Source organism: Salvelinus namaycush, chromosome 37 (genome assembly GCF_016432855.1).
Source record: "Salvelinus namaycush isolate Seneca chromosome 37, SaNama_1.0, whole genome shotgun sequence".
Taxonomy (NCBI): Eukaryota; Metazoa; Chordata; class Actinopteri; order Salmoniformes; family Salmonidae; genus Salvelinus; species Salvelinus namaycush.
In genome coordinates, this window is record NC_052343.1 from 11469408 (window position 1) to 11491535 (window position 22128).

The following is a 22128-nucleotide window of genomic DNA, read 5'->3' on the forward strand; positions in this document are numbered from 1 at the left end:
GTTGAGATTGCCTGCAATGACATCAAGCTCAGTCCAATGATGCTGTGACACACCGCCCCAGACCATGACGAACCCTCCACCTCCAAACTGCTCCCACTCCAGAGTACAGGCCTCGGTGTAACGCTCATTCCTTAGACGATAAACGCGAATCCGACCATCACCCCCTGGTGAGACAAAACCGCGACTCGTCAGTGAAGAGCACTTTTTGCCAGTCCTGTCTGGTCCAGCGACAGTGGGTTTGTGCCCATAGGCGACGTTGTTGCCTGTGATGTCTGGTGAGGACCTGCCTTACAACAGGCCTACAAGCCCTCAGCCCAGCCTCTCTCAGCCTATTGCAGACAGTCTTAGCACTGATGGAGGGATTGTGCGTTCCTGGTGTAACTCAGGCAGTTTTTGTTGCCATCTTGTACCTGTCCCACAGGTGTGATGTTCGGATGTACCGATCCTGTGCAGGTGTTGTTACACGTGATCTGCCACTGCGAGGACGTTCAGCTGTCCATCCTGTCTCCCTGTAGCGCTGTCTTATGCATCTCACAGTACAGACATCGCAATTTATTGCCCTGGCCACATCTGCAGTCCTCATGCCTCCTTGCAGCATGCCTAAGGCACGTTCACGCAGATGAGCAGGGACCCTGGGCATCTTTCTTTTGGTGTTTTCACAGTCAGTAGAAAGGCCTCTTTAGTGTCCTAAGTTTTCAGAACTGTGACCTTAATCGCCTTCAGTCTGTAAGCTGTTAGTGTCTTAACGACCGTTCCACATGTGAATGTTCATTAATTGTTTATGGTTCATTGAACAAGCATGGGAAACAGTGTTTAAACCCTTTACAATGAAGATCTGTGAAGTTATTTGGATTTTTACGAATTATATTTGAAAGACAGGGTCCTGAAAAAGGGACGTTTCTTATTTTGCTGAGTTTATATAACATTTTTTACCGAGCCTTTCCATAAGTCCACGCAAGTTTCTTTAACTGTCTTCTGGCTGTAATTAGAGCGATGTTGATGTCGTGCCGTGATGCCAGCAGATTATTTATCTTCATGAATATAAGCAAGTGATGTCTGCTAAATAATCAATTAAGGTTTTACCAGAAATAAACAATTCTTAATAACAAACTGGCTTTATTTACAAATTAGTGAGAATGTCTCACCCAATGTTCAAGAATTAGCTGTTTCTCGCTCACTCTAGGTTAAATGAAAACGAAATCTCCAAAATATTGTAACTTTTTAAACAAAGTGATTATTTTTTATAATTATATAAAAGCCCTTTAGATATTCTCACAGATCCTAACGCAAAATGCCCCATAGATATTAATTTATAGTTCTCCAATCCTCTAAATGTAATTATTGGTGAGAGTCACGTCATTGAAAAAAATATTTTTTCGATATACTGTAGGCCTCCCATAGTCGAAATGAGTCTCACTAGCATTGAGTAACGTGCTGTTAAAAATGGTGTAGGTCTTATTTATTTAAAGAGCATATTGAAGTTAGAAGCAAAAGCCTATAACTATTTTAGCACCGTTTCGTGCTGCTCTGAGGCAAGCATGGGGACTGGTCTTGATAAATCAATGAGATTTTTATTTTCACTGATTCTCTGTTTGGGTACTAGAAAATTATGGTGCAGAAATGTTATGCTCTTAGTGTAACCTTTATTTAACTAGGCAAGTCAGTTAAGACCAAATTCTTATTTACAAGGACAGTCGACTCCTTCCTCGTGTCCTGCGGGGATTCTTTTGCTAAATAGCCCAGTACTGTACTGCCGACCGTCACATTGTACTGCGCCATATTTTCCATTCCATCCTAACGGAAACCCTGAGAGTTTCGTTTTTCGTTTTTCTCTGAATAGAAACACCATAATATTAATAAAATTAATTAAGCCAAATTTCTTAATAAAATCAATCTCATATACTATGTTATTACAAAAAAGGTTTTAAATTCTCTGGTAATGCCAATACAGAATACTATCAAATGCTTCTGAAAGTTGCCCTATGGTAGTCAAACTAGCAATAACTTGCAGTAACAGAAAAAATGGCTGGCAATTAAATGGCGTGCCACAGAATGCTGCGGTAGCACGCAAGGTATGATGCAACTTTTAAAGGAGGAACCACTGTAGCATCAACAAATTTGTGGAGATATGATGATGGTATTCTTGATAGCTCTTTATTTGGTGTGGCATAGGCTATGGAATGGTTTTTCAATACCGTCAATACCCTTGAAACTATTTCTTTGAAGTTTTTCAAGATCTTTTTTTTGCAAAAACGATGCGAATATTTATCATCAAAGGAATGTAGCCAGCTACATTTCCTAATGTTTTGCTTAAAGTTAATCTTGCATTTTACTGGAGAAATGTAGACTTGCTACACCAAGAAGATTACCTGAAAAGTAGTGGAGAAGTGCAACTGAAGCACGTTTGTTTGATGCCAAGCAGAAATTACAACATTTTAGATCTGAATTTACAAAATGCACAATTTTTTTAATGCGTTTTATCTTTTTTTCCTGCGTCAAAACAAATAATTCTGCCTTAGGCCTGATGTCCACCTGATGCATATGTGTTTTGTTTTACCAGAAGTCTGGCCTGCATTTTCCGTACTTGAAGCACACCTGCTTCGCTTTTCAACTAGCTAAAAGCTAGCTAGTTAGCGTCTGTGTGTACTTCCGTTTGTACCACTGCATGGTAAAGCAATGCACAAGTTGAAAATATTGAATGCATGCGGTACACAGAACGCAGCCTAGTGCGGCACCACCAACGTAGCTGTTGCGGACTGCTCCATTGACAATTAATGACTTCCGCTTGAATGCAAAGAGTTTGATGTATCTGGTGCAGATGAGGCGTTACTAAGGTGACGGGGCATCATATTGTGTTAGCTTTCTGCTGTGTTTGAGAAGTCAAAGCCCTTTGGATGAGTTATCTGTACAGCTGCCACTACAACTTGATTACCTAGCGTTTTTTCTCCTCAGTTCTCAGCCCGTCTGCTCCTCCCCATCTTCTCTGTGCAGAGCAGGCAGGCCCATTGCTTTAGCGACTCCACACAAACACAGTACTGTTTTTCATTCAGACAAGCATGCGTCAAAACTTTGTTCATTTGCACAATGTCTCATTCACATTTGCTTTTAAATGTCCAAACTCACCAAAAATGACATTTGGTAGCTCCTACCTCTATGTTTAACTTTATGAGCTGGACTTCCTGTCTTTTCGTTTGCACTCGCTAGCATATTTAGCTAGCAGCCTCCATGGAAATTCGCTATTACTTGTGCTAATTTTGTTAGCATTCTGGTAATAGACACCCAATGGCCTTTTTTTTGCCCCGTGGTGTACTAAGTCAGTAATATCTTAAATCCCGGGACGAGAGAAGGACGATATGAAAATCTGGATACCGCCCAACCCTAGTGTGGCAAGTTTATACAGTAGGTATATTGTCGTTTTGGATTGAATTATAATTCATATAATTGTAGTGATGATAATTACAATGTGTGTACAGTTTCTTTAGAGATTCCATCACTGAAACACTTACACCTATGACAACTCTGTGTCAAAGGTGTCATCCATAAGTATTGTTTGTCAAACCAGTACCGTTTCATGGCTGCTGTTGAGAAAAAAGCTGCTCAATTTCTTGCCATGAAACACTCTCCAGCACCTCGACAATATGTTTTTGAGCTCAGTAATAGCTTTAAGGGGTCACTCTATGTTGTTACAACCAAGCATGTAACCACATCATTTTATAATTAATGAAACTTGGTAAAATATGTTACCTACAGTATAGAGGAAGAATTCTCCCTGGCTCACCAGTGTTCATTCTCTGTCATAGGCCATTTGCCATAGTTGGAGAGGTCAAATGTCTCTCCTTGATGCTGGGATAACAATTCACACGAGTTGTCGTGGAGGTCAAGAAATGTTTGGAATTAAATGAAGGGGGAGTCAGTCAGTCTTGCATAATTTACAACTTGCCAACTATAGACTGAGTGTCATTAAAGTCCAAGATGCTGTGGTGTGTACGCATGAGAGACCCTAACTCGAAACCACTTCCAGTAATCAAAGGTCTCACACGAATCTATGACTAAGAAGACAGTGTAGTGATGTGTCGTAATGCCATATGTTGAAAAATGTGAACATGTTGGATTGAAAAGGACATTCCCTTACATAAATGGTGCCCCGTCTGAGAGTACCGTACAACGGTAAAAGGACATTGGTCACAGAAAGAAACCTAACCTTACTATGCTATAGATTGTCAATTTCATATGAGCTGCTTAGCATGTTAGTGATCTGAGAAAATGAAGGGGAAAAATAAAAGTTAGCGTTTTTATATCCATGTAAAATGAACAGTTAATAATGAGTTCCAAATGTTAACTATGGAAAACCCAGGGGAAACGCTCTTCACTAAATAAAAACATTCAGACATTTAGAAAATTGTTCTGTAATAGACAGCCCATGATTTACAAACTAATTTTTAAAAACATAGGCCCATATGTTAATGTTTTGTAATGCAGGACGTTTAAAGGGGGAGGTTTGTTTGAAGACGAAAATACATAATAATGTGAGAATGAAGGATCCGGTTTGCTGCAGCAAATTGGGTAAGAACCACTTTGGAACAAGCAGCATATATTTTTTATTTATCTGTTATTTTACCAGGTAAGTTGACTGAGAACACGTTCTCATTTACAGCAACAACCTGGGGAATAGTTACAGGGAAGAGGAGGGGGATGAATGAGCCAATTGTAAGCTGGGGATGATTAGGTAGCCATGATGGTTTGAGGGCCAGATTGGGAATTTAGCCAGGACACCAGGGTTAACACCCCTACTCTTACGATAAGTGCCATGGGATCTTTAATGACCTCAGAGAGTCAGGACACCCATTTAACATCCCATCCAAAAAACAGCACCCTACACAGGGCTTTGTCCTGCCCTGGGGAATTGGGATATTTGTTAGACCAGAGGAAAGAGTGCCTCCTACTGGCCCTCCAACACCACATCCAGCAGCATCTGGTCTCCCATCCAGGGACAGACCAGAACCAACCCTGCTTAGATTCAGAAGAAAGCCAGCAGTGGTATGCAGGGTGGTATGCTGCTGGTATATGAGTATGTGAATACGCTGCTCTGTGGATCTAACAAAAAAATGCAATAAAAACTTGGTGTGCTGAAATTAATTTGTACCTCATGTTTAATTAGAATTCAGCCTGTGACTGTCCACAAATTCAAAACCCAGAGAATACCAATTTGAATCTTTGACTCATTCTTCATTTTCTACAACCACAGTAAAGGGTTAATGGATATGTACTAGATTGCAGTACATACATTTTTGTTTTCCGCTATTGAGCTGTTTGAATATGTCTGTGTCCTTGCATTGTAAGGGTAAATGCGAGTGCATAATGTTTTAAATAGTGCATTGAGAGATATAATGTAACTTAGGGGAATACCTTATCAATTTGGAGTTAAGTCTTAACAGCACAAGTTTTGACATTGTTCCCCCTCATGAGACAATACAATAGGTGAAAAGTTTAACCCAGTTTTACCCAATCATCTATTTCAGATCATAGATGTTAATCTATTCCTTTAGAAATACAGTATATGTAATTGGGTATTTTATTCAGACAAAATAAGTACATTGATAAAGAATAAAAACTTTACATTGCCAATGTATTTGATAACCTTTGTTAATATTTTATTGCTTAACATTTTTTGAACTTATTGTTTATTGCATGAAAAATGGTCTTTCATGCACTTCAGTTAAATCTACCATGTTGCATTCAGGCTGATATAGGCTAAAAATAGTTTGTTAGTAATGGTCAGTCGTTTCATTTAGGATATTTTTAGACACAGCCATTATGTTAACTGCAGTCTCACAAAGTTAAATGTCTCATAATTGGATATGTATGCTACAGTAGATGTCACAAGAGATAGGATAACACTTGTGTTAGCAATGTTAGTAAGGAATAGTACTGTAGATTGGTTATTTTTGTCATCTACACACACACACACACACACACACACACACACACACACACACACACACACACACACACACACACACACACACACACACACACACACACACACACACACACATATACACACACACCTTATGTGAGTTGCCACTCAGCGTGTATTCTGTCCTAGGAACAGAGGAAACATAGGCTACCTGAGGACGCAACAGAGTGTGGTAGTGATTATTTTAAAGGAACTGTCCAGTGAAAATCTCACTTCGAAAACGTAATTATCTGTTAACTCATACCAAAATAATGTTGTCAACTTGTCCTATACTCGTATTTGTGGCCAAAGCATAAATTGGAGAAAAACACTTCCAAAGCCCCACCTCAAAATGTATCTGAAACAGACATTTCAAAAATGCTTGCTATTTCATCATAGAACATGATGTCATGTTGACTCATTGGCTGAGCTGGCCAATCAGCAGTCTACTTGCATTAATTGTTTGTAATGACTGGTATATGGCCACACCGTTCTGATGTTGGGGTACACCCACACCATCCAAATACAGAAAGTATATTTTTTACATACTTAATAAAACATTTTTGGAAGGAAAGATATTTAACTTATATTCTAATTAATTACAGGTCATATTTCATAGAAATCTGGAAACGCTGGACAGTTATTTTAAGGTTGTAAAGCTAACGCTTCTGAATGTTTTTTTAAGAAAGACATGTTATATAGGTTATTAACTTTATTAACATGTTATTAATGTTTCACAATGTAAAATTAAAACCAATTCCACATTTTAGAGAAAGTAAACATTGAAATAAATGTTTAAAATAGGCTGTGTTGATGGGAAAACATTTTGCTGTAGCCATGGCCTGTGAAATTTGCCTTCCTATCCCATAATTATACCGTTTTTCACAACATGGAGGCTGTGTGTAGGGAGAAAGTGAACAAAAAAACATCTATTAGGCTAGTAATTGCAGCACGATTAGCAGACGTGGGGTACTTGGCATGGTTCGAGGTTTTTCCAGAGTTTGGAAGAAATACACCTACTGGTGCCTACTGATACAATAGAGCTGCTTCAGCGGCCATACATCCTGCATGTCTTCCTCTCTCCCTTGCTTTCTCTCTCTCCACCCCCCCCCCCCCCCCCGGGTCTCTCCCCCTATCAATCCTTCCCCCTCCTCTGCATGTCTGGACTGGGACCAGCTGGCTTCATTAGGGGCCTCCTCCATTCCAGATCGTCTGTTTTGTCTGTTGCACATTTTTCGTCTGTTTTATCTTAAGCGCTGTCCATCCCGGACCTCATTCATATTTTCTTGGCGTTTCTGCATCCGCACACTGGCTTCTAATGAAACAATTCATGTGTCCATTGTACAGTTTGTTTTTTAAATTAATCTTTGTGTCCGGCGGCTTTTTTGCAATCATCAGGAGTGAATGGATTTTAATGGGTTGAGTTGGTGGATTTGTCTGCACTGATTTGAAAGAACGTTCAAATTCAAAGCAGTACCTGTTATGATGTTGATTCCTTGTTCAAGCAAGAGTAATATAACATGTGATTTCTGAACTACTATAATCACAGTGCTTGTGTGATGTCAGTTGTGACATTTACAACTACAAAATCGAAACCTACAAATGTTCTGGACTAGACAGTCCGGTCTGCAGACCACTAGCTTTGCCTGAGGCTAATACATTAACGACACCTCATTGCCCACATTAAATATACTAAATTATTCATCCTGTTCTTTGCCCTATCTCCATTATCTAAGAAAACTACAATTTCCATCAATCGATTTTGTTAGATCATTGAGACCTACTTACATTCACTCGGTCGGAAAAGTTACAGAACCAATGGTACACTGCACCGTCACTGCTATTTAATCACTGTAGGGTTAGGGTGGTGGTGATGTAGTTAATGGACTGGTGACAGAAAAGAAACCACTGATGGCTCTGTTGATTGTAGTTACGTTTCTTGATAGACTAAGGATGGCAGGCAGATGGCACTGGGAGAGGGACATCCTAAAGAGGGGCAGAGACTTGGGCACCACTCCACCACTGGCACCAGTAACCATTCCATGACCTTCCTATCAAAGGTCAGGGTGAAGAGCATATGCACACTGAAAACGTACTGCGACCCAAAGGGGAGCTCTGAAATGACCAAAGGTATGAGGAAAAGTATGATTTGATAGTATATACAGTATAAAAAGATTTCAGATTTTAAATTCCATTTACTGTGACACAAGTAAATGCCAAATGTATCTTTAAACATTGTTAAAAGGGACCATTGAGAATTATTGCCACCATTGTTAATAATGAGCATTGTACCACAATAATCATCTAGACTACACTGAGTGTACAAAATATTAAGAACACCTTCCTAATATTGATTTGACCCCCCCCCCCCCCCCCCCCTTTGCCCTCAGAACAGCCTCAACTCGTCGGGGCATGGACTCTACAAGGTGTCGAAAACGTTCCACAGGGATGCTGGCACATGTTGACTCCAATGCTTCCCATAGTTGTGTGAAGTTGGCTGGATGTCCTTTGGGTGGTGTACCATTTTTGACAGAAAATGTTTAGCGTGAAAAACCCAGAAGAGTTGCAGTTCTTGACAAAAAAAACGGTCATATTGGGAGTTAAAATACTGATAAAATCTCAAAATGAATTTCTCGGTTTAACATCTTTGCTGCAACGCAAAGCTACTTTCTGAAACAATACAAAAGCAGGACTATAGCTATGCTATTTGTTTGTGTTGCTTCTTGCGTGAGGTTGCGTGGTGGAATGATTTAATCTGATGCGTTATTTATGGTGTGATTATTTATTTATTTTATTATTTTGTAAATTATTTATCTATTGAATTATTAATTCATCTTCATGACATGCCTTACATTATTCATGACTTAATTTGAGATTATTGCATCTACATGCCACATTGTTGTAGTGTAGGATCGCCTTTTCACATCAAGTCAGACAAGGAAATTAAATCCACCTCTGAGGCTATTTTGTCTTGAACTGAGGAGAAGTAGAGAAATGATCCTGTAAGGATGCTATTTGCATACAATCTGTAGTCACACTGGAAAGAGATGGACACATTTGTCTTGTTCACATTAAGGTGTGATCTATGTACATGTTGTTAAATCCTTCTTTTGTGGCAATATTAGGTCACTATTTTCTTCATTTCCTGACTAATCAAAGTTTGTGAATCCAATATGGAAATGCAGGAAGTGTAGAATGTAACTTTAATGCAGAATGTGCTTACTTTTTTAAACACCTGAGGAAAATGAATATGATAATCAGCTGGTTGTCTGGTGTATTGGGTGCCATTTTGTTGAAGGCCTGTGTCCTGTTGCTTCCTGCATTTAAATGGCTCACAACAAAACGACGAAAGCTATGTTGTGTGATCAAGACAGCTGTCAGATAGACAGAATGTGGGGCATGCATTAATTCTCGATGCATAGAGCATGATTCTAAATACGACATGTTAGTCCCAAACTGTCAGTAGCCTACATGTAGAGAAATATTAGAATATTAGAGTCTGCTTTGGGAGGTTGGAATCTTTTAAGAAACTCTGCATGAGGTGCACTGATGACATTTTGCTTCATATCAATTGACATCTCTGTACATGACATGCGGGATCATCACTAGCTAGCTAGGAAAGTACAAAATGAAAGAAAGCTGTCGTGTTCCATTGAGAGGGAAGAGGTGCATCATCCCAGACTGATTTATGTGTAGCAGAGATAAGAGTCCCCTGACAACACACAGTAGCAACATGATGTTCCCGTTCATCACTTCTACTCCATTGCTGGGACTGTTGTGCATATATGAAGTATAAAATGCCACTTGATGTTAAAATCGTAAAACTGTCTCAACCATTTGTAACTGCTTACTTTTAGGTAGATTTCTTTTGTCGTGTTACAGATGAATCCGCTATAGAGACATAATTCCTTGTAATATACTGTAATGGCTCACTCATTTGAGTGCATTTTTCCGAAAAATACTTTTCTCCTTTCTCAATCTAAATTGTTAGTCATTACTGGAATTGTTTAAGTTCCGTATGTCAAGCATTGTGAGATCAATACTTATATATTATATATAAGCAATATCTTATATACAGTATGTTCAAAATATGTAATGAGTATCTACATACTGTGTATTTGTGTGAGTTGACGAGTTCACTTAAGATGAGGTATGTAAAATACTATAGAATATCCAAAATAACAAATAAAATGTCTTGAAAAACATCTGCCTAATGACATTTCCTCAACTCTTCTCATTTGAAACTTGAGATTGACAATAAAAAAGTAGATGAAACCGTAAATCATGCAACATATTGTAAAATGTATTTCTGTCTTCTCGCGCTCTATAATGAAGCAGTCATTATGATTATTTTATAGGACTGAAGTTTTTTAAAACTACAAGAATGCATTACTCTGCATAATGAACAGATGTTGTGGCAACAAGCACATACATTATGCATAAAAAATTATTTCAATTTTGATTGTAGATGCTGATTTATTGAGACAAGTCTAGCTTACAACAGTAATGGATTTAGGATATGCTTTTGTTGTGTTATTTCCATAATTAATAATAGGGAGGCATAACATTATATATGCTTTGAATTTATAAGGATGAGAACACTTTAGCTATAATAAATAAAATGCTGCTCGCTAAACTTAAAAACCATACCAAGTTAATTATACATAAAACCTAAACCATACTCACTGAAAAAATGTGTCGTTTTAGAAATAAGGTTGTTTGGGCTTTGCTTCCTGCTTTTTAAGGTTCGTTCTCCATTTCCAAATGTGATTAAGAGACTAAGTACAATCACGTTAAATTTGACAGAAATCCCTGCAATAGCTTTAGTGGTAAAGATCATGGGGCAAAGTGGGTAATCTGTAGGGTACTTATGAGAGTGTGAGTCAGTTTGCCTAGAAGAGTAGAGAAAGTGACTGATGTTCTGGTAGTACTTAAGGTCATCACCTCATCGGTGTGGGGTCAAAGATGACCATATGAGGTACTGCAATAACCATTCTGTAGAGACAGAGTCACAAAATTCTTCCAGAAATAACTTGGGAAACAGTTCTCATAGTTTTTGGTACACCCAAATGCCACATGAAGTAGAATGAAGTTTGGCTTCACACAGTAGAATTAATGATTTGAAGGCACATAGTTGGTAAATAATTGATTCTAACCCTGAGGATGGTTAGGAGCTGAGTAAAAGACTAATAAATCATTTGTGGTGCTGCCAGTTGTCACTTTCAATTATTTCTGGGTTTGTGATAAACTGCTGCACCTGCCAGCTGCTGGACCTGCCATCCCTTGGAGCAGAAAGGGACAACTTTACCCAAACTTTGCACCCTTGCCTTGCCACAGGTCTCCCCAGGCTATTGCTCTTTAACTTCTAGGAGCTTGTGTCAGCTTGGTAATGTTGATCAAAAGAAAGATGCATGTACACCTTATCCAGGATAAGTCATCTGCGATTCCTACAGTTAGTTTAGAGACGGCTTCATTTGGTACAGTGGTACGAGTTTGGGTACTCATTTCACATGCCACACTCAGTTTGGAAAACTGCTGAGCCAGTCCAATATGTCTGAGGGATATAAAATGTACCGTTTTTTGTGTGGAATTTGTGTAAAATATGTACCTATTCAGTCAGCCAGGGATGACACTGTGAAGTTTTCTGAGAAAGATTCTACTTTTTCCCACTTGATGATCCAGCTACAATAATGAACCCTCAAGCGCCCTCGATAACCCAGGAGCATTCAAGCCCCCGGAGGACATCTTGCCATGGCATGGCTCACGGAACAGTATTCCACATTCCACATATAAAGAGAGAGTGATTCAAATGTTAATGAACTAGTTCTTAAAGAAGGCGACCTCCAACGCATTTGCCACCTGTGCTAGAGCGAGGCGAAATGGCCCTTGAAGTCGGGAAGTGTTGCGCAAACAGTCCTCTGCACCAGGTGCAATCAACACTCCGGGAAAGGGTCTCCGGTTGGGAAATATCCATGTGGGAGCCGTGTATGGGATCTTATTAGGTAATGACAGAGTAGGAGGTAATCAAGTTGAGATTGTTGTACTTCCGAAAGAGAACAAAAGGAACCACTGGAATTGAGTGGCTGATTCTTTAAAAAATACGAATATGAATATATATTTGAATTGAAAGCTGGATTTTTTTTTTCTCGGGTACTATGATGGATCTTATGGTGGTCTTAATTTATTTTGTTCGCAGTTGCCCCGAACGATTTTCTTTCAACCTGTTATTTGATGAGAGAAAACGCCCTTATGTATCTGAATTATTAAGCTTCTTCAAAACAGGTCTATCACCCCCCACCCACCCCCCCCCCATTTCTTGAACATATAAATTACACTGATTAACACTGTTGTACATTCACATTTATTTTCACTTTACTTCAATACAACAGATTGCATATTGTAGCAATGTGAGAATGTGTCTAGGTGTAAAAATATGTTTAATTCTGTGCAACAACAACACTTTGCCATTGTTAACATATCTGAGATGTGTCAAAAATGCTCATGTTTTGTCACACGTTCAAATGAAACTAATGCACAATGTAAAACAACAGAGAGCTTGTCAAGTGGATAATTACAGAGTTCCAGATCACAAGGTTCTGTAGACCCACTCTGAGGAATAGTGCTTAGAGCCCTGAACTGAATTGCTTCTATAGGAAGACACTATGTTGCATCGTTGTATGTTTGAAGAAGACAGAGCTCTTACATTCTCTTTTATAAGATTTATAAATATGTTTTTGCCTTTGCGATCAAACCTAATTTCAGTATACTGTATCAGAAGCAAAACACTATTATTGCTGTCTGTGGACAATAGGAGAAGATCTGCTATATCATTTTATATAAAGACAATTATTTGATATAAAGGGACAGTTTGAGCAGAATACACATCATGTTTGCCACATGACTCCTATGACTAAGTAATGTTGTCTCTTTGATTGTAATGTACAATGCTAACATTGTGTTTGACAGGTGATAGATGGAGAGTAGGAGAGCGTTAAATAGACAGTAGTGCAGTGCAGTCCATCTGTGAGGCTGAGCCAGAGATGGAAACACAGAATGTGGTGGGAACCCTAGAGGAGAAGGAGCAGACTCCAACAGCATTAGCGAGAGGTGTCCCTGCCTTCACCACAGCTTTCACGCTTCACTCCTCCTCCAATGCAAATGAGAGGCAACACAAGTTATCCATTTGAGATATCGAGTTGGTATAGAGATAAAACATGCACTTACGCACCCCGGTCATGAGAATAATCAGCAAGGGACCGTCCGTCTGTTTATCTGTCACCCGCATTAGTGCAAGCAGTCGCTCGCTGCAGGTGGCATCAAATATTAAAGTGTAACCTCGTTTCGCTAACTGACCAGAGCAAACTTGCCACTTGTGTGTGTCCTGGGTCGGGCAAAAGTGAATGATTTATTGATGTTGTTTTTTAACAAATGGGGTGCCTGTCCCCTGTTTACAGTGTGAAGGTCTTTGATTCTCATTCCTCTCTGTGCTCTGTCCACTTTTTAAAGCTCATTTAGGGCGCTTTCACATATCCCCTTATGATCCGGATCCTGGAGCGTTTGGTACCCTGTAAAGCATGTGTGAAACGCAAACGAACCCTGGCTGAAACTAATCCTGGACCTGCGTGAGTACGGGGTGCGTCTTTCTTTTTCCCAACGCAGTTAAGCCAAAACCACGCCCCGTTATACAGCGGGGCATTCTACAACGCTTTGAGCGCTCTCCAAGCCTCCAAGTCCAGAAGTGAGTATCACGTTGCGCAAAATCAGTCACTGATTAATAACATTTGCCCTTGTATTTCAAGATTGAAAAATACAATAACAATGTTGTGGACCGAGCTAGCCATTAACGTCCCTTAAGCTCAAAGACAGATTCAATGGCTGTAGCATAGCGCATTCGACTGAATGATTAGCTAATAAATATTTGAGAAATTATGAATAATAAACATATGCTTTTACCTGATAATAGACTACTAATGATAATATAACAACTTCAAATACCGAGCTAGTAACGTTAAGTTAGCTGACCTTCAATTTAGGGAATTCAGCAGAGTTCTCTGAGACATTTTTACAACTCATTAAAACTCTGAAAGTAAATACATGGGCAAATGTTACCAAACATGATAATAATAGGCCTGCATTACGGTAGGCAGCTAACATGTTGACCAGACTGGACACGTCGCGTGCGCGAGCGTCGCAAAATAAATTTAGAAATCCATGTTATTCAATTATTGCACCCACACTCCTTGCGCGCGCCAACGAGCGTCTGCGACGCCAAGGGCTAAAATAGAAGTCGTTCCTATTTCTGACGCAGATCGCGCTGAAAATCCTGCCTCTCCCATCTCCTCATTGGTTTATAGAAGCAGGTACCCACGTGCCATCTCCTCATTGGTTATACCCACGTGGGTGACTGAAAGACGAACTTTGTTGCCGTTGGCCGTTTTATGTGTGGATTAATTGTCGGAGTAGAGGTCCTTGTGCATTTCAGGTAAAATAACAACTCAATGTTTATATCCCAGGACAAATTAGCTAGCAACAGCAAGCTAGCTAAATAGGACAAATTAAAAGCAAGTGCAAGCTAGCTAGCTAAATTGCCATACATGTTTAATGCTTTTCGACCTGTCCCCAAATTAATGTCATTGGTTCAGAGTTTGTTTTGATATTTTAACCTGCGTGTCGTGATCGCGTTTGGTGTGGGGGGGCAAAATAAATGTATGCACGATAGCGCACGATGGCGCACGCGCGCAGCCGGTTTGGGTTCCGTGTAATTGTTAAATTACACTTTCCAGCCTTACCTTGGAAGGCCCCTGTCTCTGCGCTGATCGCTTGTGAGTGAGACAATGCTAGCTAGCCAATGGGAGCGTGGTTTTGGCTTAACTGCGTTGGGAAAAAGAAAGACATGTACGGGGTCCAAGATCCAGGACCAGAGTGCCAGATATTGTGGTGCGAGTCGTGTGAAACTTTTTGCCCGTCCTAAACAAGCTAGCTCCTAACGTCATGTAGAAATGTGCGTCTTACTAATCGTTCCCTGAAACTGTTATTTTAAGGACTTGTGAAGGTAGAATTCTGTAGAATTCTCACAAACGCTCCAGGAAACCGAACCAGAGTACCGAAATATATATGTGAAAACACCCTTAAGAATACCCTCAATTGTACTTTGAACAGTCAATCAAAAGAGGAGTTCTGAAGTGCTACTAAAACCACATGTATTCTGTCTTTTAGAGGTATAACACAATCTAATAGAAGAGATAGATGTGTAGTTCTCACAATGGCAGTGTGTCACGTGTTTGATTATTGAACAGAGTTTTGAGACAAAAGTAGATGGTTCAACCAACAGGTAGATAATAGCTGATGCCTAGTTAATCATTCAATTTGTTGTCATATTGTTCCCTCTTGGCGCCTTGTGGAGCAGTTAAAGTGCATACTAGGCCCACAGAAAACAAACCTGTTACAGCACTGTCATAAATGTATACGCTGAAGCACAAAAGTAAAAAGCACGTGGTCTGATTCTGAGCAGAGCTTCTCTGGCGCAGGACGTCAGCGCTTCATAGCTTGCCAGGAAAACTGGACACGTCTGAGTGAGATGTGTTGATGATTTGGAGTGAGTGGCGGTGAAGGGGAGGGAGGGAGGTCGGCAGGCAGTCATCTGGGATCTGCGAGGAACAACAGCGTTGCTCCTGTGCGCCTGCTCCCTGACACCCCTCTAATCTGATAACGGATGAGGACAGGTTGCCTTCCCTGTACCTGGCAAGTACCTTCCCAACCTGCACAGGCGGATTTCTGTGGATAAGGCCCGGTATTGGCAAACACAGGGATCCTCTGGAGAATAGTTAAAGGGTGATTAATCATTGTTTAGGCACGGAATGCGCCGGGAAGAATGGGAAAGCACCATTTCACACACTCGGAAGCAATTAATCCCTGTGATCTCCTCCGGGTTTGTCTTGTAGATAAGTCAGGGTACAAAACTGTTCCTAATTCATCAACCCACTCATGCCATCCGGCATAAAACACACCATTTATTTCCAATCATTTATAGTCCAAATTTTTTTTTTTTAAAGAGTGACTTTGGCACATCCAAGTGTGCCTTATATTAGCTTCATATAAACTAAGTACCCTAGATTACAATGGGAATCTTGTTTTATTGTGCACATCTGGTGGAGTCACAATGCATTTTCGCATTCGCTGGCTGAATTTTTTAGTGATTGTGGCATAAATCATTTTGCTAATCAGAAACATAAGTGACGTGGAGCCATCTCCCCTGTTTGAAACAAAGGAACAACATATGGCTCAAAAAGCACTCAGGCCTTTTATTTCCAAGGTATGTAACCTGTGTGTAAACCAACATTATTGGATTGATTTGCATTTTTCTTTCATTCTGGGAATTTCTTCCCTATCTCCTATCCTCACCGATGACTTCAATAGTGGATTAAGAAAACATATCTTCTCCGTCATTATATATTTTATTCACAACTTGAGTGCAGTTATATTAAACATAAGATATATCCATATCTGTTTTAAGATTAATTAATGTACTGTACAATACATTTTCACTTAAATGTTATAAAAACAGATAGCATGCTGTTTGTACGATCCCTGTGCATAAATACATCAAACATCACAAAGCTACAGTTACTCCTTTAATAAAGTGCATTGACAGACGAATCTAAAACGACACTGATATGAAGAGATTAATTCCTTTATTACAAGTGTGCCTCTTTCTGGGTCTCTGCATAGTTTCCAAAATCAAATTTGCCTCTTAAAATGGGGGGGAAATAGACATGGGTGCCAATAACAGTAAAATGGCTCCTGTTTTAATTGCATCATTATATACCCAATATCAGCTGCCTGCCTGCCAATATCAATATTGCCATAGCATGGGTGGAATATAGATGACCCAGGGTATGCGTGGGTCTTCCATGAGTGCCTTCATGCCAGGCTCATCCCACTACCCGCTGTGCAGGGAATGGAGCAGTAGGCTGTATTGCAGCTCGTCTTCCTAACTTCCCCCCGTATTCCCTTAATTGCTGACGGATCTTGTTTGGATTTTGATGGCAGCTCGGAATCGCTAGTTGCAACACATAGGAATTGATAGGTCTGCTGGGAAGTATCATGTTACTCTAACTGTGTGTTTCTGTGTGTTTGATGTTGAAAGATACTGTATACAGAGCAAGAAGGTATGTGCACGTACATAGCATACTACATGTACAGACTTTTAGTGTATCCTGAACAGGGGTCTTGAGTGCTGGAGTAGTGTACTGTATGTTATCCATGCTGCGTTCATGTGTAGCCTACAGTGCAACATAATGGATGATGAGAGGGCCACAGCCACAGAAGTGTTCCTTACCAACAACACCGGTGTTATAACAGAGTAGATGAGGCCTTTAGTCTAAGAGATCTAATGACTGTTATAACTTTTGACTTTCCTGAGAAATACCCCCAACTGATGAAGTATTCTATTGCAGGTATACAAAAGGGCTAATTTGCAGTCAGCACAGCAACTGTGTAAATATGGGACAGTAACACAACTGCTTTGATGAAAGCAAATTGCATCTTGGAGGTCCCACCACGAAGGCACTTCACATCTTCACATTAATGCATTCAGAACTGGAGAATGAAAGGTAATTTTCCCCTTTAAATATTTCATTCTAGCTTAAAATGTAGACCATAATTAGAGCTCCCTAATGGCGAGAGCATCCAGTTTGTCCGTTTTAGTTAGGTTGTTGTTTACCTATTAATTATATATAATATCTCGTCACATAGTTTTGCTGCTAACAGATGGCGCACGGAGCTAGCAAGGGTTAGAAGCAGGCTAGGACTTGGCAATGTGCTGTACTTTATTAGTGAGATCCATCCCTGCTCTAATCCACTCCCAATCTCAACTTCCTTACTATAAGACAACATGCTTGGAAAGTAGATTAGGCTATGTCACAATCAGTAAAATGTGAACACAACTGAGACACTTTGTCATTTTTGGAGACAAAGTTTTTGACTTAACATCACGACTGCAAGCAAAAAAAGTGTAGAAGTGTTTTCTAACGACAGTAACTGTATTCAACTTTAGCTTGCTGGTTAACTAACTGGGCTAACTGTGTGGTAAAACAATTATTTACTTACTGTTAGTTAGCTACCACAGCCAGGACTGGGAATTGCCAGGGACTTCATGATATGAGATTATCACGATACTTAGGTGCCGATACGATATGTATTGCGATTATCACGATTCTATGTGTTTTCGATACTGCGATTTATTGTTCTAAACATATTGCTCTCTTTACACTGAGTATACCAAACATTAGGAACACCTTCCTAACACCAGCCCTTTCACACTCAGAACAGCCTCAATTCATTGGGGCTTGGACTCTACAAGGTGTTGAAAGCGTTCCACAGGGATGCTGGCCTATGTTGACTCCAATGCTTCCCACAGTTGTGTCAAGTTGGCTGGATGTCCTTTGGGTGGTGGACCATTCTTGATACACACTGGAAACTGTTGAGCATGAAAAACCCAGCAGCATTGCAGTTCTTGACACAAATTGGTGTGCCTGGCATCTACTGCCATACCTCGTTCAAAGGAACTTAAATATTTTATCTTGCCATTGTCTCAAGACTTAAAACTCTTTTTTTAACCTGTCTCCTTCTGTTCATCTACACTGATTGAAGTGGATTTTTCAAGTGACCTCAATAAGGGATCATAGCTTTCACCTGGATTCACCTGGTCAGTCTATGTCATGGAAAGAGCAGGTATTCTTAATGTTTTGTATGCTCAGTGTATGTCTGCTGCAGAGAGACAAGAGCATGAGAAAATGAGCTTTGATCAGTCATGGCAATAAAAGTGCTGAAAACATGGCTCCCTATTTAGAAAGAAGATGGAGAACAAGCTATAAGATGAAAAATACTGGCGTTTTGGCGCAGGTACAGCCGACTAGCGTTAACTAACTCTACCTACTTGGAGTCAAATAAAGCAATAAGGCCCGAGGGTGTGTGGTATATGGCCAATATACCACGGCTTAGGGCTGTTCTTAGGCACGACACAACCCCTGAGGTGCCTTATTGCTATTATAAACTGTTTACTAATGTAATTAGTTCAGTAAAAATACATGTTTTGTCATACCCGTGGTACTGTACATGGTCTGATATACCACGGCTGTCAGCCAATCAGCATTCAGGGCTCGAACAACCCAGTTTATAAGTATCAATATAATATTGTCCAAAATAATATTGCGATGCCTCCAAAACCAATAAGGAGTCTCCACTAATGTTTATATTTGTGACATCTCCAAGTGTATTTCCTTGGTCTTTGTTTTGCTCTCAAAAGGTCAAATAGGGGGTGCTTATATTTTTCCATTTTCACTCCATGTGCAAGTGTGTAACCTGTACAAGTGTGAGATGGAAATGTGTTTTTTTGCATATCCCAACTCGCCTTGAGACACCCTCAGAGAGTGGGGTCACAGCCAGTGACCCTGAAGCAATTAGGGTCAAGTGCCTTGCTCAAGGGCACATCAACAGATTTTCACCTCGTCAGCTTGGGGATTCGAACCAGCAACCTTTTCGGTTGCCTGCCCAATGCTCCTAACCTCTAGGCAACCTGCCACTCTACTCTGAGGTGGGCCTTCAGTCGCAACTAGTGATGCACTGATATGACATTTTTAGCCGATACCGATATCCGATATTTTCCTTGACAAAAAAAAACAATACCGATAACCGATATTTAACATTTTTGCGGCCTTTTAAGCATTCTAGTACAGTTAAATAGTTAACACACACACATGGACGCAGCGGTCTAAGGCACTGCATCTCAGTGCAAGAGGCGTCACTACAGTCCCTGGTCCGAATCCAGGCTGTATCACATCTGGCCGTGATTGGGAGTCCCATAGAGTGGCGCACAATTGGCCCAGCGTCGTCCGGGCCATCATTGTAAATAAGAATTTGTTCTTAACTGACTTGCCTAGTTAAATAAAGGTTACACACACACACACACCACACTGACCAACAAGTTATTTTGTTGGCATTTACGTTAGAGGTCGACCGATTATGATTTTTCAATGCCAATACCGATTATTGGAGGACAAAAAAAGTCGATACCGATTAATCGGCCGATTTATAAAAAAAATAAAAATAATAATAATATATATATATCATACACACACACACATTTTTGTAATAATGACAATTGCAACAATACTGAATGAACAATGAACACTTATTTTAACTTAATATAATACATAAATACACACACACACGCACACAGCTCTGAAGTGACAATGATACTGAAGAGTCTGCTTAGGAGACAAATACTCTCAACTGTTTGAATAAAAATAGAGTTTAAGTTACCTGTGATGACTGTTGAAAACAAAAACTTTAATTTCTATATGCAGGAAATCCTATTTTAATAATGGGCATGGTAAGAATTGACAACCAAAGTGCGAGTCATAATTCCCATGACACCTTCTAGCAAAATCTGAAATGCGGTTCCTTCATTTATTCCATAGGATATTTTTAGATTCACTTAAAATAAGGTCTGTGTTTCGTGTAGGCTTACATCACCGTGCCAATTTTATAACTGTGTAGATGTCACGGTCGTCTTGAGGTGAATGAATGGACCATGGCGCAGCGTGATATGAATACATCTTCTTTTATTTTACGACGAAGATGAACACGAAACGAAACACTTATACAAACTATACAAAACAACAAACAACCGTGAAGCTACAAACGAAAGTGCACACACAAGCTACTTACGTTCAACATAGACAATCTCCCACAATCACCTAAAGCCTATGGCTGCCTTAAATATGGCTCCCAATCAGAGACAATTAATGACATCTGTCTCTGATTGAGAACCAAACCAGGCAACCATAGACTTTCCTAGAACTCTCTCCTGAACACAACCCCATACACTATACAACACCCCCTAAACAATACACACACCCTAAACTAGACAAAACACACAAACTTCCCATGTCACACCCTGACCTAACTAAAATAATAAAGAAAACAAAGAATACTAAGGCCAGGGCGTGACATAACCCCCCCCTCAAGGTGCGAACTCCGGACGCACCAGCATAAAGTCTAGGGGAGGGTCTGGGTGGGCGTCTGTCCACGGTGGCGGCTCTGGCGCTGGTCGTGGTCCCCACCCCACCATAGTCACTACCCGCTTTCGTATCCTCCTCCAAATGGCCACCCTCCAAATTAACCCCACTGGATTAAGGGGCAGCACCGGACTAAGTGGCAGCACCGGACTAAGGGGCAGCACCGGACTAAGGGGCAGCACCGGACTAAGGGGCAGCACCAGGATAAGGGGCAGCACCAGGATAAGGGGCAGCACCAGGATAAGGGGCAGCTCCGGACTGAGGGACGGCAGCTCCGGACTGAGGGACAACACCGGACTGGCTGGCTGACCCTGGCTGGCTGGCGGATCCTGGCTGGCTGGCTCTGGCGGATCCTGGCTGGCTGGCTCTGGCGGATCCTGGCTGGCTGGCTCTGGCAGGTCCTGGCTGGCTGGCTCTGGCGGATCCTGGCTGGATGACGGCTCTGGCGGATCCTGGCTGGATGACGGCTCTGGCGGATCCTGGCTGGATGACGGCTCTGGCGGATCCTGGCTGGATGACGGCTCTGGCGGATCCTGGCTGGATGACGGCTCTGGCGGATCCTGGCTGGCTGGCTCTGGCGGATCCTGGCTGGATGACGGCTCTGGCGGATCCTGGCTGGATGACGGCTCTGGCGGATCCTGGCTGGATGACGGCTCTGGCGGATCCTGGCTGGATGACGGCTCTGGCTGGTCATGGCTGGATGACGGCTCTGGCTGGTCATGGCTGGATGACGGCTCTAGATGGTCATGGCTGGATGACGGCTCTGGCTGGTCATGGCTCGCTGACGGCTCTGGCTGGTCATGGCTCGCTGACGGCTCTGGCTGGTCATGGCTCGCTGACGGCTCTGGCTGGTCATGGCTCGCTGACGGCTCTGGCTGGTCATGGCTCGCTGACGGCTCTGGCTGATCCGGTCTGGCGGAAGGCTCTGGCTGATCCGGTCTGGCGGAAGGCTCTGGCTGATCCGGTCTGGCGGAAGGCTCTGGCTGATCCTGTCTGGCGGAAGGCTCTAGCGGCTCCTGTCTGGCGGAAGGCTCTAGCGGCTCCTGTCTGGCGGACGGCTCTGTAGGCTCATGGCAGACGGGCGGCTTTGCA